Genomic DNA, 6,000 nt, shown 5'->3' on the forward strand with positions numbered 1-6,000 from the left:
GCTGTGGGAAAAATTTAGGGCACACGGTGGACAGAGCGCTGGACACAAGAGAACCAGATTCTGAGCCCTCCTCTGTCACCAGCTCGACCTCCTGGTCTCAATTCCCTCACCTCCCAGGGCTCCACAAAACTAGTGCTAAGGGCCCTTCTAGTTCTTACATTCTGTGTGTGGCCGAGGTAAAGGTGCAAAATGGGTGCTTTAGAACTGAGTTTTGATTAGCATCTGTCTTTAAGTGACTCCAGGATCAATCGAGCCACAAATATTAACTGATCTGCAATTATAGTCCAATCTGGCCATTCTCACCATCAATGAAATATACTGAGCTCAGTCTACCAGTTCATATGCTGATTTCTTAGGTGAAATCTCCTTTTCGTAGGACTAAGAGGTCCTCCGTTTGAAAGGAATTAGTTAGAAACAGTTACAGTCATTGCCTCTGGGGAATGGGGCTTGACTGGAGGGGGACAGGGAAGCATCATGTCAGATCTTCCGGACTTTGCTTTCTACCTTCTGAATTTTGTGTTTTCTGTTTATACCAGTGGTTCTTTAAAATAGTCACATAAGTAGTTACTGATGAAGTGACTCTGTATTCGGGACTTGCAGGGTGGGGGAATGAAATGGGACCGGCCATGTATGGAGAACTATTGGGTGGGTGATGGCTACTCGGGGAGTTCCTTATACTGTTCTCTCTACCTTTGGGTATGTTTGAAATGTCCCGTAATGAAAATTTTAAATAGTAAACATTTCAATTTGTTGAAAAGCACACTAATGTCATGAACTGCAAGATTTTGCATTATTTCACCTTTTCCTTGAAAATTTTGTTACTGTAATAAAAACACACAAAAAATTCCTTGTAATGAATCAGTTAAATTATTCCATGAGGAATTAGAGTGAGAAACCAGGGATGAGACTAGAGTCAGAGGCCAGCCCCTACTGTAGATGAAATTTTGCATCCCCCCCAAATATATATGTTGAAATCCTAACCCCCGACTTGATGGTGCTGGAGGGGGTGCTTTGGGAGCTGATTAGGTCATGAGGGTGGGGCCCTCATGAACGGGGTTAGTGCCCTTGTAAAAGAGGCCCCAGAGAGCTCCCCCACCCTGACCACCATGTGGGGGACACAGCGAGAAGACAGCCATCTGTGAGCCAGGAGGCACCGAATCTGCAGTCACCTGGATCTTGGACTTCCAGCCTCCAGAACCATGAGAAATGAGTCTTTCGTTTATAGCCGCCTGCTCCGTGTACTTTGTTGCAGCAGCCCCTAATCCCTGCTGAGTGGCAGAGCAGGTTAGATGGTCAGTTTGGGACACGAGCTACCCTCCCGCAACCTGGTGTGTGCCAAGGTAGACACTGTCAGTCTGAGCACGTCCTCAGACACCAGGACCCCTGTGTTACTGACTGAGCAAAGCACCTTCATTTGGGGGCACTTTTCCTGTCTCACTGACTCTTCCTTTAGGGAAACGTGGAAGAGGTCGGGCCACTGACCACACAAGGACAGTAAAGAGGGGTCAGACAAGCACCATGAAGGGTGTTCTCCTCTCTGAATTGAGAAAATGGCTTTTATAACCACACACCTGAGCAAAACCTTCTGTTTTCTGATTATCTGACAGTGAGTGAAGGAGTGAACATATAAACAAGGGTTTCTGGCATTGGGGGAACCACTGGAAAACCTGGGCTTCGATACCACTTGGAACAGTTTCCCACTGCTGTTGTTAAAAATTACACCACAAACTCAGGGCTTAAAATGGCATAAATTTGTTCTTTTCCAGTTCTGAAGGTCAGAAGTTCAAAATCCATGTCAACGGGCCAAGGTCAAAGTAGCAGCAGGGGAGGTTCCTTCTGGAGTCTGAGAATCCCTTTTCTTGCCTTTTTCAGTTTCCAGGGTCCGCCCGTGTTCCTGGGGGCTCACAGCCCCTTCCTCACCTTCAGTGTGCCTCACTCCAGCCTCACAAGCTCAGATGGCTTATTTGAAAACAGTGGGTTTGACTCTAATATTGGTTTTCCTTTGGAAGACCATGTCCTTCAGGATTTGACACGTTTGAGAAAGAAGGAAATCCACATCCTGGGACTCCTCGTCCTCCTCTTTTCCCTCTCCTCTCCAGAAGCTTCAGCATCCCTTTGCTTCTCCCTGAAGCAGTGATCCTCAACCAGGGGAACGAGAGTTTCTTTCTGGAATGAGATCTGTCAGATTTATTTAGGAGAGAAATATGTAAAAATGCAGATCAGGCTGTGACAGTATAAATCGCAAATGGACACAAGCCTAGGCCAGTGGGGGCCACTCCCTACAGTGCACGATTGCCTGGGTGCATTTATTGTTTGCTGGTTATTTTTAATCTAACATGACTGATACCAATGTGTTGTGGATGACAGAATCGAGCAGGGATGAGCTGCTTCCGTCCAGGTGGGTGGTCAAGGCTGAGTTTGCCTATCCACACTCAGGTGTTTCTGTGGCCCACACACAGTTGCGTGGTTTGGAATGCCAAGGCTTCCTTTGAATTCAATGAGTCTGAATTCAGTGCTTTGGGAAAATTTTACTCCCTCAAAAGGACTCCACATGTCTCCAGGCAGGACCTGTACTTTTTGTGTGTCAAATAAAAGACACACACAGAACAGTGACTCTGGTTATCATGGTACCAAAATATGAGAGGGTGGGAGGCAAATTGTTATGATCCAACACCACTCTCCAACCAGGGCAGTGCTCTTGGGTCAAGCATCCTTTCAAACTGCGTATTTGTGGGGCAAAAAAAGGAAGCTCCATTCAACAGCTGGAAAATTACTAAAAACTTGGACATTGGCACATGGCAAACAAAAAAAACGAGAGAAAGAAAAACTGTTTGAAGTAAGAGGACAAAACAAATTTTGACCAGCTTCCTTGTTTAACAGCATGAGCCACCTCAGAATTTATGAGGTCCCCAAAACTAGGTTTGCATAATGAACAATCAGAGCATCTGTAAAGCAGCAAACACATGGAAATCAAGCAAAACCACATCTGCATAACAAATGCTGGAATATTGCTCTAAACAAAGGCTGGTCCCTGACACTTGATGAAAACCCAAGAATGCAGAACAGTGTGGGTGCTTAAAGCAAATGGGGTCAATGGCAAGATGGTGAACAACCCCAAGTAAGCAAGTCTTCCTTTTTAAATGCTTCCACCCCTAAATACGTTGTGCACATGTTGCATTCTTAGCCCAGGGAACTTGGCCATCCCTATGACAACCCCATGGACCACTGTGAGAAGCGTGAAGCCAGGGCTGTACGGTTGATATATCTTTTTTTTTTTTTTTTTTTTTTTTTTGCGGTATGCGGGCCTCTCACTGTTGTGGCCTCTCCCGTTGCGGAGCACAGGCTCCCGACGCGCAGGCTCAGCGGCCATGGCTCACGGGCCCAGCCGCTCCACGGCATGCGGGATCTTCCCGGACCAGGGGTGAATCCATGTACCCTGCATCGGCAGGCGGACTCCCAACCATTGCGCCACCAGGGAAGCCCCTGATACATCTTTAAAATGGCACATCGTGTCAGGTCTCTTTACTCTTAAATCTCTCCATGTAAGTGGCATATAATCAGACAGTCCTTTTTTTTTTTTTTTTTTTTTTTGCAACATCTGAACATCTGATACAATTCATGACAATATTAAACTGGCTACATTTGTAAATCTCTGATTCAGGCTCTTTTTTTTTTTTCTTTTACTAAATTTATTTTATTCACCGAGTGGGTTGTGGGCCCTTGCCACTGACCCTGAGTGGCTGGGCCACCTAGACCGAATTTGCCTAGAGGGTGGGCTGTCGGGTTCCTGCTTCCCCACCACAGTGCTCCAGTCTCCTCAGAGCTTCTTGCACTTTTGAGAAGAAACAGCTCCTATATCAGATGTCTTCAGGGTGAGTAATCTTGTGAAAATGCACCTGTGCCTAAATTGTCTAACAACCTTGTCAGGCTTGTGGAGTCCCACCCTGGAGAGATAATATAATAGGTCACAGCCACTGAGGTACTCGGAGGATCTGGTTAGAGTCCCGAATCCTGGGTCAGAGTCCCCGGGTTTTGGGTTTCTGCGTTTGTCTGTTTGCCTATGTCTGACTGTGTTTTTGCTCGGATTGGCCAATAGGGGTTGGCTCTTGGATGACTTTAGCAAAACTTTATTAAACCTGATAGTAATGAGTCCCCTGACGCAGGAGATAAGACATTGCTGCTGTCTAGAAACATTGCCTTATGGAGGTGTCGGGTCTTCACCTGTGCCTAATATGATTGTCTGGTGGTATTGATACAGGTGTGTATTATTAATGGAACCAGACCTGATTACCTTGTTGGGGTGAGAAGGTAAAGGAGAAATGGGAGCTAGGAGAAATCGTCTATTTCTGAGTGGGTGGTCAGCATGGATTAAAAAGCACAGCTGTGTGTCTTTAGTGCCTTAACGAAAGGCAGAGATGAAAGAGAAACAAAACAGGTGGGGCAATGTTATTAGACATTTAAGGAAGGTTGAGATTGTAAAGGCAGTAACAAAACAAACAAGGATTTTATATAATTACTTTCAGTTTAAATAAAAAATACAGTAGTCATACTTGGCCTACATTTAGCTAAGTGTAAAACAAACAAACAAAAAAATCTTCCAAACACAAACAAAACTTGTTAAGAAAAATTTTAGAGGGGTTGTTGAAAATAGCTTCTAAATGGTAAAGAGGTCTAGAGGGTGGCCTGAGAAGGCTGAAGTATCTTGAAGCTGGAGACAATGTTTCTAATGCAGGTAATGTCTAAGAAGCATGTGTGTATGGAACTCTATCAGCAAGTTCAGTGCTTTGCTCTGTTTGTACCTGTCCTTTCTGGTAACAATACGGTTCTTTTTGCTATGTGCTTTTATTCTGTAAATTTTAACATACTATGTTCTTGTTCTGTATGACTTCCTACTGTAGATGGTATACTGGAGTTTTGAAAAAGAAAATTATTTTCTTTTGTAGTATTGCCTGGCCCCAATATCAGCTGGAGTTGGGGGAAAAAATGGCCCAAGAATGTGTCTTTGAATTATAATACTATTTTACAATTACACTTGTTTTGCAAAAGAGAGGAGAAATCAGGTGAAATCAGCTTTATCCCCATTTCTTGCAAGGGAAGAGCCTTTATACAATTGGACACATTTTGGGTTTTCCTGACGGAAAATTTTTTTTTAAATTTTATTAAAGTATAGTTGATTTACAATGTTGTTAATTTCTGCTGTACCGCAAAATGACAGGTATATTATATATATATTCTTTTTCATGTTCTTTTCCATTATGGTTTATCACAGGACACTGAATATAGTTCCGTGTGCTGTACAGTAGGACCTTGTTTCTTATCTTCACTGACAATTTTAACACTCTTGTATGAGCCAAACTCATACAAAATTGAGGGAGTTAAAATTGAACTGCTTAAGTGTGTATACATATGCGTATGTTTAAAAGGAAAGTTTGCTGGGAGGAACAAACATTGGCAATGGTACCAGCGGCCAAGGGCTCAATTGAGACCTTGGGCTGAGTGTATTCTACCTGGAAATTGCGCAGATGTCTAGATTATCTTGTCTGTGATCTCTGCTGGGGAGGTAAACTATTTTGGTCATCTACCAGGAAGATTAGACCCGTACATGCTCAGAAAGGAAGTGAGGGCTTGAGTATTTTACCCTGTATCTTCCTGAGTTCCTCTCTCAAGTTCAACTTTGGGTCTAAGAGAGCCCCTCATTTTCTTCAGGGTGATACCGTCACCTCTCCCGCCCTCCTCACCGTCCAAGGTGGTGAGAGACGTGGAGCCTGGACTCCCCGAGGCTCCTCTGCAACAGGCAAGCCTGCACTCAGCACACGGGGGAACTATTAGGAGGCTGTGACCGCATCGGCTGCAGTCCTGGAGCTGCCGGACAGACAGACCTCTAGGCCACAGCTCTGGACACTCTCCTCTAGGGGAAAGCTTTCCACTGTCCCCTCGGCGAGCCTCTCGTCCGAGCTGCTCATCGTTGGGACGACCGTTCCCCAGTCTCTTGTCCCGGGA

The sequence above is a fragment of the Leucopleurus acutus genome (assembly GCF_964270905.1).
Source record: "Leucopleurus acutus genome assembly, chromosome: 13".
Taxonomy (NCBI): domain Eukaryota; kingdom Metazoa; phylum Chordata; class Mammalia; order Artiodactyla; family Delphinidae; genus Leucopleurus; species Leucopleurus acutus.